At 41.5% G+C, this 12,132-nt stretch overlaps 1 long non-coding RNA gene across 1 annotated transcript in view; it reads right to left on the reverse strand.

The window, feature by feature from the left end:
• Nucleotides 1–3,669: 3,669 nt before the first annotated feature.
• The window catches only part of LOC109311109, a 19,493-nt gene continuing 11,030 nt past the window's right edge, over nt 3,670–12,132 (reverse strand). The window contains exons 2-3 of the long non-coding RNA XR_002101422.1: nt 5,643–5,651; nt 3,670–3,804 (exon numbers count right to left, since the gene is read on the reverse strand). This is a non-coding gene — a long non-coding RNA (uncharacterized LOC109311109). The remainder of the gene's footprint in view (nt 3,805–5,642; nt 5,652–12,132) is intronic.

Below are 12,132 nucleotides of genomic sequence, written 5' to 3' on the forward strand. Positions count from 1 at the left end.
CCACCACAGTGGTTGCAGATATGCACGGTATTAGGGGCTACTGTACTAACAGGCTGCATCCTTCGGTCACATTTCTATTGTAATTTGAATGATTCTGTTGTAATTTGTTTTACATAAAATATAAGCTCTCACAGATATAAATGGTTACATGTCAGTAATAAAAGTCATATTGTTCAAATCATTGATTGATGTTTACACTTTAAGATAAACCAGAAAATCTAATCTAAATGAGTTACAGCAAACTAATCTTGAGTCCAAATAGCTAAAACACTAGAAAGCACAAGTTGCTACTGTAACAGACACTTTAAAATGCCTAAGCATTTTGTATCTGTTTACAAAAGATTAACAGCATATTTTTCATTAAATAAGAAAAGCTCTTTACAATGTGAGACTTTCGCATACTCTCTCTATATATTTTTTTTTAACGAATACTTGTCAGAAAGTCCTGCTTTCATTTGCCCTTTACAAATGAACACTGAGTCTGGACATTTCTTTTCTTCTAAATCTTTGAGCTGTAAGACAATTAAATTTTACATGGTAGGAGCAGGTGGCAGATTACATTTATAATGGCTTTCTGTTTCCTAAAGAGTTTGTTAAAACAGAGCCACTTTGGACACAGTGACAAATGAGGACTTTAAGAAGAAATCACCAGAGCAGAAAAGTGTTACCTTGGCTGTAATCATTATTTCTCCTTACATTTGATGGAATTGAAAAAAAAAAAAAGTTGAGGATATCTTAATTTGTAGAGAGAGAAATGCAGATGCCTTGCATTTAGACAAATATACTGGCCCTGCCCATTCCAGAATTACTGTTTGCTTCAGATTAATAGGAAAATGTAACATCAAAACAACAGTAATCTTTTCTTTTTTTGTTTCTGAAATTAAGACACATCGTTTGAATTGCTGAACTATTCTGATGGCTTTTGAGTGCAGATACTGAATAACCAATTAAAATCTTCTACCAGTACACAAAATTACACCTAGAGTTATATCAAATCTGCACACAACACGAAGGTGGCACCATGGTCTGCACTTTTAGTATAATTAAAGGTAGTTCATTTGCACATGAAAACCTGCCTTTCAACATAGCAACTGCTAGATAAATATTGTGAGGTACAAAGTTCATCAAGGCTGCAGGAAACACGTATGGCTGCTGAGAGTTGTATCATGGCTGCAGATATCATGGGGCAGGCATTTTGGGATGCAAGAGGCTTATAAAAGGGATGCGATAATGCCAGAAGGGGCAAGCAAAATCCTTTTGTATACAGGACTAGGTAGTTAATGAAGTTGGTTAGCACAATCAAGAGAAATTGGCTCCCAACATTTCTTTCGATAGGAGGAATTGTCAGTTTGAAAGAAATTGGGTGAAATGAGTTTTAACTGTGAAATAACTCTGGAATGAAAAGCAGTGAACTGCATACCTGCCTAGAATAAGTAGTTCTTTAGCAAGGCAGACATGTTGGTCTTTAATGGTATTTCTGCTGAACAGAAAAGGTATGTGTTCCCTGCACATGGTGATGTTTTGCTATGGTCAGTCCTTCAAAGTGGAGGTGAGCACTTGAATCTTGATTCAGCATATGATTAATTATAAACACCTGCATAGTGCTGTGGACTATAAAAATGTTAAGAGCATGATTGCTTACTTTGCTGGATTGCAGCCAGGATGCTTGGCAAGCTAGAGCCTTACATTTTCAGTCAGGAAGGGTAACTCCCAGTAATGAAGAGATTTCCATATTAATATGAAAGAACCCTAAAGTATGCCAAGGCAGGACTCGGTAACCTTACCTTTTGAGAGTCAAATCAATTTTTGCCTGATGAAGTATAAAACTACTGTCTTAATTCCATGTATCCATAAGGCATTTAAAACAATCTTAATACATGCTTAAATACTAATTGAACCCTATAATCATCTGAACAATTAAAGTTATTCTTTTAAATTACTCCTTTCATCATTATCAATATTTTTTATTTTTTTAAATAGTGTCAATTGTGGCCCTTAAGAGAGAAATAGTTATCTCAAAACTAGAACAACAAACTTCTTCTGCTGGGAGGAGAAGCCAAATCAAACCATTCACATAGGTTCTTAATCTGTGTACAGGACCTTCACCTAACACAGGAGGTATACAGTCCCATTAGGGGGAATGCTTTACTGGACTTGGTGTTGGTTATGGGGGATGACCTGGTAGGGGAGCTGCAGATTCATGGTCACATTGGGGATGGTGATCACCAATCAGTCAAATTCACCTTACAGTGTAGAGTGAGTAAGATAACTAGTAGGTTGAAAGACCTTGACTTTAGGAAGGCTAACTTCAGTGTGCTCAGGAGTTTAGTCAATGACACACTGCAGGATAGGAGTATTGCTGAGATAGGAGTCCAGGAAGAGTGGTCATTCCTAAACGAAGTGATCATTTGGGCACAGGGGGATGACAGTGCACAGGCAGCGGGGACAAAGCTGAGCTCTTCAATGAGGTTTTTGCCTTAGGGTTCTTGAATAAAGGTCAAGATAAGTCTCCTAATGGGTTCTTAGATGGGCATCAGAGGGACACCAGCCTACCAACTCTTGATGCTGACTTGGTGCAGTCACTTGGATGGACTGGATTGTTTAAGTCAGCAGGGCTGGATGAGCTGCATCCAAAAGTACTGAAGGAATTGGCTGGTGTCATAGCAGAACCACTGGTATGGCTGTTTGAGTGCTCATGGTGCTCAGGTCAGGTCCCAGAGGATTGGAAAAGGGCTGACGTATTCCCTATTTGCATGAATGGGAGGAAGGTGGATCCAAGTAATTATAGACCAGTCAGTCTCACCTCAATCCTTGGAAAAATCTTTGAAAAGATTATTAAGGAACGTATTTGTGTGAGTCCAGCAGGAAAAAATAATGCTGCAGGGCAACCAGTATGGATTCATAGCAGGTAGATCATGTCTGACTAACCTGGCTTCATTTTATGACCAGGTCACAAAATGCTTAGACACAGGAGTAGAAATGGATATAGTTTTCTTGGATTTTAGGAAGGCCTTTGATACAGTATCTCATCCCATTCTCATGAATAAATCGAGAAGCTGTGACTTAGATGTTTACACAGTCCAGTGGGTGGCAAATTGGCTTGGGGGTTGTACCCAGAGAGTGGTAGTTGGATTAGTATTGACCTGGAAGGATGTGGGTTGTGGGATCCCTCCTGGTCCTTCGACCTGTACTCTTCAATGTCTTCATCAGTGACTTGGATGTGGGAGTGAAGTGTATTCTGTCCAAGTTTGTGGATGATACTAAATTGTGGGGTGAAGTGCACACTCCGGAGGGTAGGGAAAAATTGGAGGCAGACCTGGACAGGTTGGAAAAGTGGGCAGAACACAATAGAATGCAGTACAAAAAGGACAAATGCAGAATGCTGCACCTAAGGCATAAAAATATCCAGCACACCTACTGGCTGGGAAATGACCCTCTGAGCAGCATAGAAGTGGAAAGGGATTTCAGAGTCACAGAGTACTGCAAGATGAACATGAGTCATCAGTGTGACAAAATCATCAGCAAAACTAACCGCACTTTAATATGCATCAGCAGATGCATAACAAATAGACCCAAGGAGGTGATACGTCCCCTCTATGCGGCATTGGTCAGACTGCAGTTAGAGTACTGCATCCAGTTTTGGGCACTGTACTTTAAGAAGGATGTGGATAACCTTGAGAGGGTCCAGAGGAGGGCTACTCATCTGGTTAAAGGTTTACAGGCCAAGCCCTTTAAGGAGACACTAAGGAAACTGGACCTCTTCATCCTCTGCAAGAGAAGGCTGAGAGGTGATCTCGTGGCCACCTAGTTCATTAGGTGGGTGCAGCAAGGAATCAGAGATTCTCTGTTCACCAGGGCATCTCTTGGGATGACAAGGAACAATGGTAACAAACTAACAGAGAGCAGATTTAGGCTAGACATCAGGAAAAACTTCTTCATGGGAAGGGAGGCCAAAATTTGGGATGGGCTTCCACGGGAGGTGGTGCTCTCCCCTACCTTGGGGGACTTTAAGAGAAGGCTAGATAGGCATCTGGCTGGGGTCATCTGACCCCAGCTCTCTTTCCTCCCCAGACAGGGGGTCAGACTTCATGATCTGTTGAGGTCCCTTCCAACCCTAGCATCTACAAATCTAAGAAGACTAAGGTAGGGAAAAACTGGGAAAGGTTTCTTCTTTATGCTTCTTTCTAGTTGTGAAGAAAAAATCTAGGATTTTGAGAAGAAAATTAGGGTCAAAGTGTTTAAGGTGATGAATATCCCAAGACTAATTCATTTCAACTGTATCTGGAATATACAGAAAGAGGGACATTATTACCTTGGATTAATCTTTGCAAGCAGTAGGAGTTCAGTTCAACTCCTGTTGAAGTCTCCACAGGGAACAATTGTGTAGGTGGCTAGGCACCTTTTAAAAGGTGTTAAGCAACCTCATCTCCCAGTGTTGTTAATACCAAGCAAAGTGCAGACAGCAGCTGGGATGTGGTAGGATCATATCCTAAATCTCTTTCAAAAGTTGGACTGCTTTTACAGTACACTAGTAATGCCTTGTTTTATGTATTTTGACAGTATTTTATATTAAGCAAATTTTGGTAGAAATGGGGGAAAAATCAGATGGACATCTCATTAAAATATTAAATTTCTTTAATCATTTGAGAAACTTTTGTCAGTGACTTGTTCAGTCCCATACAAAAGGTGCAGAAATCCTGGTAAAAGTAGAGGTGCTCTTTAAGAAAATGTGAATAACTTCGGCAATTAAAAAGTGGCTTCATACCACTGTTGTTTGAAAGCTCATTGACAAAGGTGTATTTATAAGAAAATTTATAAAGTGGACAAATATTATCCACTTTACTTATCTCAAACTACTGCTTAAGATCTGCTCTTCTGTCTTTTAAAGATGGGTGAACAATTTTGTAAAGCACTTTCAGCTTTGCAGTTGACTTGGTTTATACAACACTATACTCAGAAACATTAGTATTTTTAAATTTGATGTGTAATCTGATTAGCTTTTCTTCAATCAGTGTGACTGGATTTAAAGCATATGCAAGTAGTTTTCCTTTTAGGAGAGAAACAAAGAATAGATCTCTGTTTGGTCTTTTCACAAATATTGAGAAATGACTAAGGTAATTAGGAAACTCAGCTAAACTGTACATCGTAAGAATTATAGCTGTGCCCCACAGGGCAAAAGGTAATGGTTTTGTCTGGATTGTCAGAGTTATGGTTTGCAAAACATGTAAGAAAGAGGGACCCCATTTTCATTATTCACCACATAATCCCTGCTTATTGTCTGGGATTCTTTCCCCATTCTCCCCCAGGACAAACTGATTTAACTGAAATCAGTTAATTCTGATACTATATCCATCCAGGTTTATAGTAAACTGTTTTGGCTATTTTGAAAGCAGTTTATGTGGACAGAACTTCTGTTGCATTACAGATTTGAACTGGTTTCTGATCACTTATACTGCTTTATGTGTAACTTCTGTCTGTATTCTGTATGTTTATTAGAAAAAATATATTGCAATATCATCCTGATAGGCTCTGAAATCTTAGACAAAGGAAATGGAGTCACGTTCATATTTTCCATGGCTTTAACTAATTGCAAATTGTGCTTGTGAAACTCATGTCAAACAGAACCAAAGTCGGTGTTATACCTGAAAGTTCTAAATATTTGGACTCAGATCTGTTCTCTGTGCATGTATGTTTCTTTTGAAGTGATTGATTCACATGTCTCCTGTTGTTGAGTTTTGGAAGGCCTGTTCTATATAGATTATGCTTTTGCATTAATGCTAAGGAGAGATGGGTGAATACTCTTAAGAGTTCCTTCAAATGTTTGCCTGAAATTTTTAAACAAATTGAAATAGAATTAGTAAAGGCAAAATTATTGATTGAATACTGATTGTATAGCTCTGATGCTGAATCTAAGTTTAACTTGGGCATAAATGGATCCATGAAAGGGAATATTTTTGTCTGATAGAATTCTCATTACCTATTAATTTCTCGGGGAATATTATTTACTATGTTGCTCACTTTTTTATGGTTCACCACCAACAGTCTCCCATAATCTTTTCATGCAGTATTAGTCCACTTGAGGCCTGTCTCTGGCCCCAGCCCCTTCACTCCAGGTCTTCAAGGGTGTGTGTGTGTGTGTGTGTGTGTGTGTGTGAAAATGTTAATATGAAAAGAGGCTTTGGATAAGTCTGCTAAAACTTAAAACTGAACACTGTTTCATGTGCAGGACCCAGGATTAAAACTGGCAGGCTTCCTGGGATGAAAAGAAGGTTATCAAGCAAGATGCATTATAGTGCAAATGTGTGAAGTCTGTGCACAGCTTCAAATAAGGTTAAGTGTTAGGTATAATATACTGTACTGAACAGCTGCTATATTCTTTGCCACCTTACTTGCAAGTGCCTAGTACATATCAATGATGAAGCATGAATCACCACAGATGAATAAGTGGGAACATAAAATGAAGTGCAACCTTCATAAAAAAATAAGCAAGGAGCCTACATTGTACCCTTTGTGACTTGCTCTTCTCTAAGCAAGATAGCAGTGATTTTATTTAATATTATACTATTGATTTATTATTCTTTTTGTTTTTCTCATATTTTTCCACTGCATATGCAACATTATTAGGGTTACCATATGTCTGGGTTTTCCTGGACATGTCCTCTTTTTTGGCCCCCTGTCCTTGTGTTCAGGCAGGTTTTTAAAATGGGAGTAAATGTCTGGGTTTTTGCTCTTCCTGTGTTTTCCCAGGCACTAGCAGCTTCGTACTGCTTGGGGCTGGGAGCAGCAGACAACGTGACTGGCTGTCAGGGGACACATGCTGTGCATGCAAGCCCTGCTAAACTTCCAGGGAAAACACACAGAGTGCATGTGTGTGTGCGTAGGAAGACACATGGGCAGCATAGCTGGAGGGGCAGGGGTTGTGGGTTGGTAGTGAGGTGCACAAAAAAGGCTGGGGTGGTTGGGGTCTGCAGGTTGGGAATGAGGGGCACCAGCAGGTTGGAGGGTGGGGCACCAGAAAGCCTGGGGGTGCAGGGGCTGAGGAGTGAGGGGCAGAGGCAGGGCATAGACATATCACTGCCCCCACACAATCATGTACCCACCCCCCCTCACCTCTTTCTCTCCCCGTCCTCTTTTTTGATACTGGAATTATGGTAACCTTAATTATTATGTATCTTTAAAGCAGCTGTTACTTTTTCCTGTGTATTTATTTTCACTTTGTTTCCTGAGAGTATTTAAGATAAGACAACAAATAATAGAATAATAAAGAAAATTATGTTGTTTTATAGAAAGATGAAAAGTATTTACACTTTTTAAAATGTTTAATTGAAATTTGACAGAGCTGCCCACCGGAACAAGGGCTTCCAAGGCCTAATGGCATGAATAAAATGTGTGAAAGCACCTTGCCTTATTTCTGACTCTTATGTATTGAAAGTGAGTATGTAATCAAAATGACTAGTTTTTTTGTTTTGTTTTGTTTCCTCCCTACCTCGCTCCTCCCCGCCCCCCACACTCCCTCATGTTGGCCAAATAAGATTTGATGTTGTCTTCCCAGTTTTTCTACTCTGCTGTGAAGCAAGTTTGTCTGGGACAATATAAAGTGTTGTAGTTCAGGATTTAAAAAAAAAATATTACTCATAATGTTTTGAGATTTTTTTTGTATGCCTTTCTATTAAAGAATCCTTTGAGCTTTCAAGAACTCCATTTTATTTATACTAACTTTTAAATACAGTTGCTTACTGAACTGAGGTTCCTTTTTGTACTAAATTGCTTCTGTTGTGATAGTAATATCACCATTTAAGATGGCATTTAAATGGTATTTAAGATCGTATTATCACTTCCCTGAGCTGACATCCTGCTAACAGTGGCTACTGGGCCACAAGGAAACTTAATTCTCTTCTTCTAACCCTCCCCCCACCCCAATTTGGTGTGGAATTTTTCATATGATAATTGTCCCTAAATAAATGTGTTCATTGAGAAAGTAAAGCTTAAAAAAAAAAAGACGTCATGGTAATGAAGTGAAGGACAAATTTTACACTAGCTGTCATGGGCTTACATACTTCAATCTTCTGTCAGCATTCCAAATATTTTTTGCTAACAAGGTTTATGTAATGAATACAATTGCTGTTTAACTTTTAAGTTTAAAAAGGGAAGAATGCCAATTAAATTTAGATGATTGTTGACTATATAAGAGTTGCATTGTTATAGCAACCAGAACTATTGTCCTACTATCATGCTGAGACAAGCATGTGCCTTAGTAAACCTGATCTCCATCTCCTTTTATTTTCAGTATTCCATAACCATAGTCATTTTTGAAGTAGATCAGAGTTGTGTTTTGTTCCCCTTCTATTGTTTCCAGCATTTAAAATATCAGTAAACATAATTAATTCTGCAGATGTCACTTTTACTTCCCCTGAGTGGATCTGTTTGTGCAGTTTAAGCACAGTTCAGCTTACTACTTTGACCATTTCAATACATTGCTTTATACTTTTAGTCCTTGTGTAAATTACATAGAAGTTGATTAGGTTTGGTTATTCCGTATTGTTCCATATTACAAGTTCAAGATTTTAAGATGTGCACATCCTGAACACAGATAATACTTACATTAATTACATTAACTGAAACATTTCAATTTGTCAAGATTATTTAGCTGAAGATTTCTGGAATGGTATCTTTTGACTCTTCTGAAGGGTGCAGAGAGAAATGGCAGTTTTACCTGATCCGGCCACAGAAAGCAGATTATAGCTGTGACCAAACACAAATACACAGCTGCAGACAGCTTCAAAAATGACCAATTGGGAGAAAATCTGACCCCTCATTGCATGAGATATCAGATGAAGTCATTTTAAAAAGATAGTGTTTTATATGCAACTTGTGTCTGTGGAGTTTTCAGAAAAGGGAAAAAGGGAGCGGAGGGAGTTTGGTCTGGGTTTTTTTTAGCCACCTGGAGGGTGGGGCAGGTGTATTGGAAACCCCAAGGTGTGGGGGTGGGTTCCAATTCACCCACCCCACCCTTCAGCACCAGCTGGGGAGCCCTAATAATGAGCTCCCTCTGCTGCCTTTTTCCCTGTTCCCATTCTTAAAACAGCAATAGCTCCCAGCCTTCAGCTAGATTCCCCTCCTCCCTAGAACGAACTTTTGTTTGGTCTGGGGTTGTATTACAGATTTGAAATGGTAATTCAGAACACTTTGCAGAAAACTTCCTGAGTTACAGCTGGAGCTGCATTTCTGTCTGCACCCAATTGTGTCAGATCAGTTGCTGTATATTGCAATTTAGTACTCCTGTGCCACTTTATATCAGTTGGGCACCTAAGTTGATTTTTCATGGATTTGTGGGTGTCTTGGAGAGCCTTTTCAAAGAAGTGTTTAATTATCTGATAATTATACACATCTTTTCAACAGAGCACTGAAGAAAGCCACAAGATTCAGGATCTATCCCTGGTCACGGATATAAGACACAACACTACTAAATATAAGAAAGGAACAAGAATCCACTGCATTCCACCATCTGCATGTATCACATCTTCTTTGACTTTTCTACCTCTGTCTCCACCATGCACAGAACATCTTGCATCTGTAGGCAATCCTCTGTTCTATTAACAATTCAGTGCTATGTACAAGACCAGAAGATTCAGTCCCATATGATGTCAGAAACTGGAGTTGTTAATAGTAGTTTTATTCACAAAAAACACTTGGATTCTACTTTGCATGAACTAATGAAACCAAAAATGCAACCTAGCTGAACTGGCCATAAGAGATATTGAAACCAATGGGCATTTTTACACATGCACGCGTACCTCCACGGACCCAGGGACCAGCTATCAGTCCTCCTTGTTCTAGCAGAGGGAGTCAAAGTCCATCTTCAATCCTTCCGAGTACCATTGCAATAAGAGGAAGATTACCCTCTCCTCCTCCTGGTCCTGTCAAAGAGGGTGATATGTCTGCAGAGTTAAGACTCCATACTGCACCATGCAGAAGTAATGATTACCCAGGCAGAGTCCCCCTATTCCTGGGACAAGAGCTATGTGTGGTCAAGGCCCATGTACAGGAAAGTTAAGTTTTATTTGTGCAGATAGATCCTGAACCCATTGTACAAAACTGTCACATTGTGGATGGCTCCATTCCTCTTCCCATATTGGTGGGAGTTCTTGGAGGTTTCCACAAAGTCACAGACCCCCACCACCACCCCACTGATACTGTTCCAGTGGAGAGTGGAAGTTTTGGCTAATAAATCATCACCCTGGTTGGACAATACACAAGGCTCATGGGCACTAATGCCCATGCATTCAGTCAATAGCTATAAGGTGTCCCCTCCTCCTCTGATACAACTCAATTCTCTGAGTTGTACCAGAGGCATGTATCACGTGTATTTGGCTGTTCCACATGTTTTCAGTTACCAAGAAGAAAAACTTGGGCTGATGCACAGTAACCTAGTGTATTTCTGAAGACTACCTTCTGTTGTGCGAAGAAGAGCAACCTCTCCCACAAATACTGGAATTCCACCCTACCTCACTCTGCAATGCATCAGAAGCACAATCTTTCCTCCTTCCAAGCTACAACCTGAGTTCCTCTAACTCTCTGGTTCTATGTTGCCTATTATAGATTTCATAGACATTAGGGCTGGAAGGGACCTTGGGAGATCGAGTCCAGCCCCCTGCCCAAAGGGCAGGAAGTCAGCTGGGGTCATAGGATCCCAGCAAGATAAGCATCCAATTTACTCTTGAAGGTGTTCAGTGTAGGTGCTTGAACCACCTCCGCTGGCAGACTGTTCCAGACCTTGGGGGCTTGGACAGTAAAGAAATTCTTCCTTATGTCCAGCCTGAAACGGTCTTGCAGGAGTTTGTGACCGTTTGACCTAGTCATCCCTTGGGGCGCTCTGGTGGTCCACAGGTGGACCTGGATCCAAAAGATGTTCCTTATGTCAGGGACCAGCCAGACAACCCTATAAGTACCAAAGATTGTTTTTCTTAACTATTCATGCTATGCTAAGGCAACATAGCATGAACAGGGGTTCAAGTTCCCTGGGTTATGCCCCACTAAGAGCATGGAAGATCAGGCTGGAGATGTGTGAAAATGCACTGTTATAGCAAGCACTGGGTTTCCCTTTCCCCAAAGGTCGGCACTGCTGAGAAGAAAGAGTCCTAGGGGAAAGAGAGACACAGCTGGTGGCTGCTTAGGGAGTTGCTCCAATGATGAATTCTAACGGCACATCCAGACAAGTGCGCAAGTGCCTCTTGCAACATCTCAGAGCCCTTTCTGATGCTGCAAGAGGCACATGTAGGAACAAAAAAAGTTCCTTGGATTGCAAATTTGCAGTGGAGGGGCAAAATTACACCCCTGGAGAACCAGGGGTCAAAAATACCAAGGGCAAAAAAAGCGGGGGCAACTAGAGGCAACTGGAGCCTGAGGCAACCGGAGGCTTAGTCCTCCACGGAGATGCTCTGGTAGCCAGCCATAGCATCTTTATGGCTGGCCCTTGCCCCAGTGCTGAAGCATGCTGCCTGCCCTTGTGGGGGAGGCAGTGTGCCAGCTGCAGGGAGTTGGACCGGGGCTTGATGCCAGTTAGTAGGGGGTAGGGGGCAGGGCTGGAGGAGGGGGAAGAGGACCATGGAGGGAACCTAGCTGACACCATCCCCTCCTGCCCTTGAGCCTCCCCATTACTGTCCCCCCAGACCTCAGCATTCGAGCAATTAAAAAAAGAAAAAAAAAGCTGTGCACTCACTAGCAGGAACAGCTGCTGTAGAAGTTACTGGGGCCTCTTAGCAGAGCACCTCCCTCCCACGCACAGCAAGAGGTAGCAGGGACTGGTCCTGGCCACCTGCCACCTGCACTGCCAATGCCCCATTGCGTGGGTGCATCTGGGGTTGACAGGGCACCGCACAACTCCATGCACTGTCAGGCATCTGGGGCTGCTCAGACTGAGTGGTGCTGGGCCTGGAGTGACAGCAGCAGTGGCCCCAGCTGCCCGACCCCAACCTCACCCATGTGATGGTACAGTGGCAGTGTGGGTGCCAGGTGGCTGGAGCTGGTCTCTGCTGTCCTCCACTGCTGTGTGTGGGGTGGCTCTGCTGAAAGGCCCCAGGGACCCTGACAGCAGCTGCTACTACCAGTGAGTGTGTGGCTTTTTTTTTTTTT

Source organism: Crocodylus porosus, unplaced genomic scaffold (genome assembly GCF_001723895.1).
Source record: "Crocodylus porosus isolate Cpor-Errol unplaced genomic scaffold, CroPor_comp1, whole genome shotgun sequence".
Taxonomy (NCBI): Eukaryota; Metazoa; Chordata; order Crocodylia; family Crocodylidae; genus Crocodylus; species Crocodylus porosus.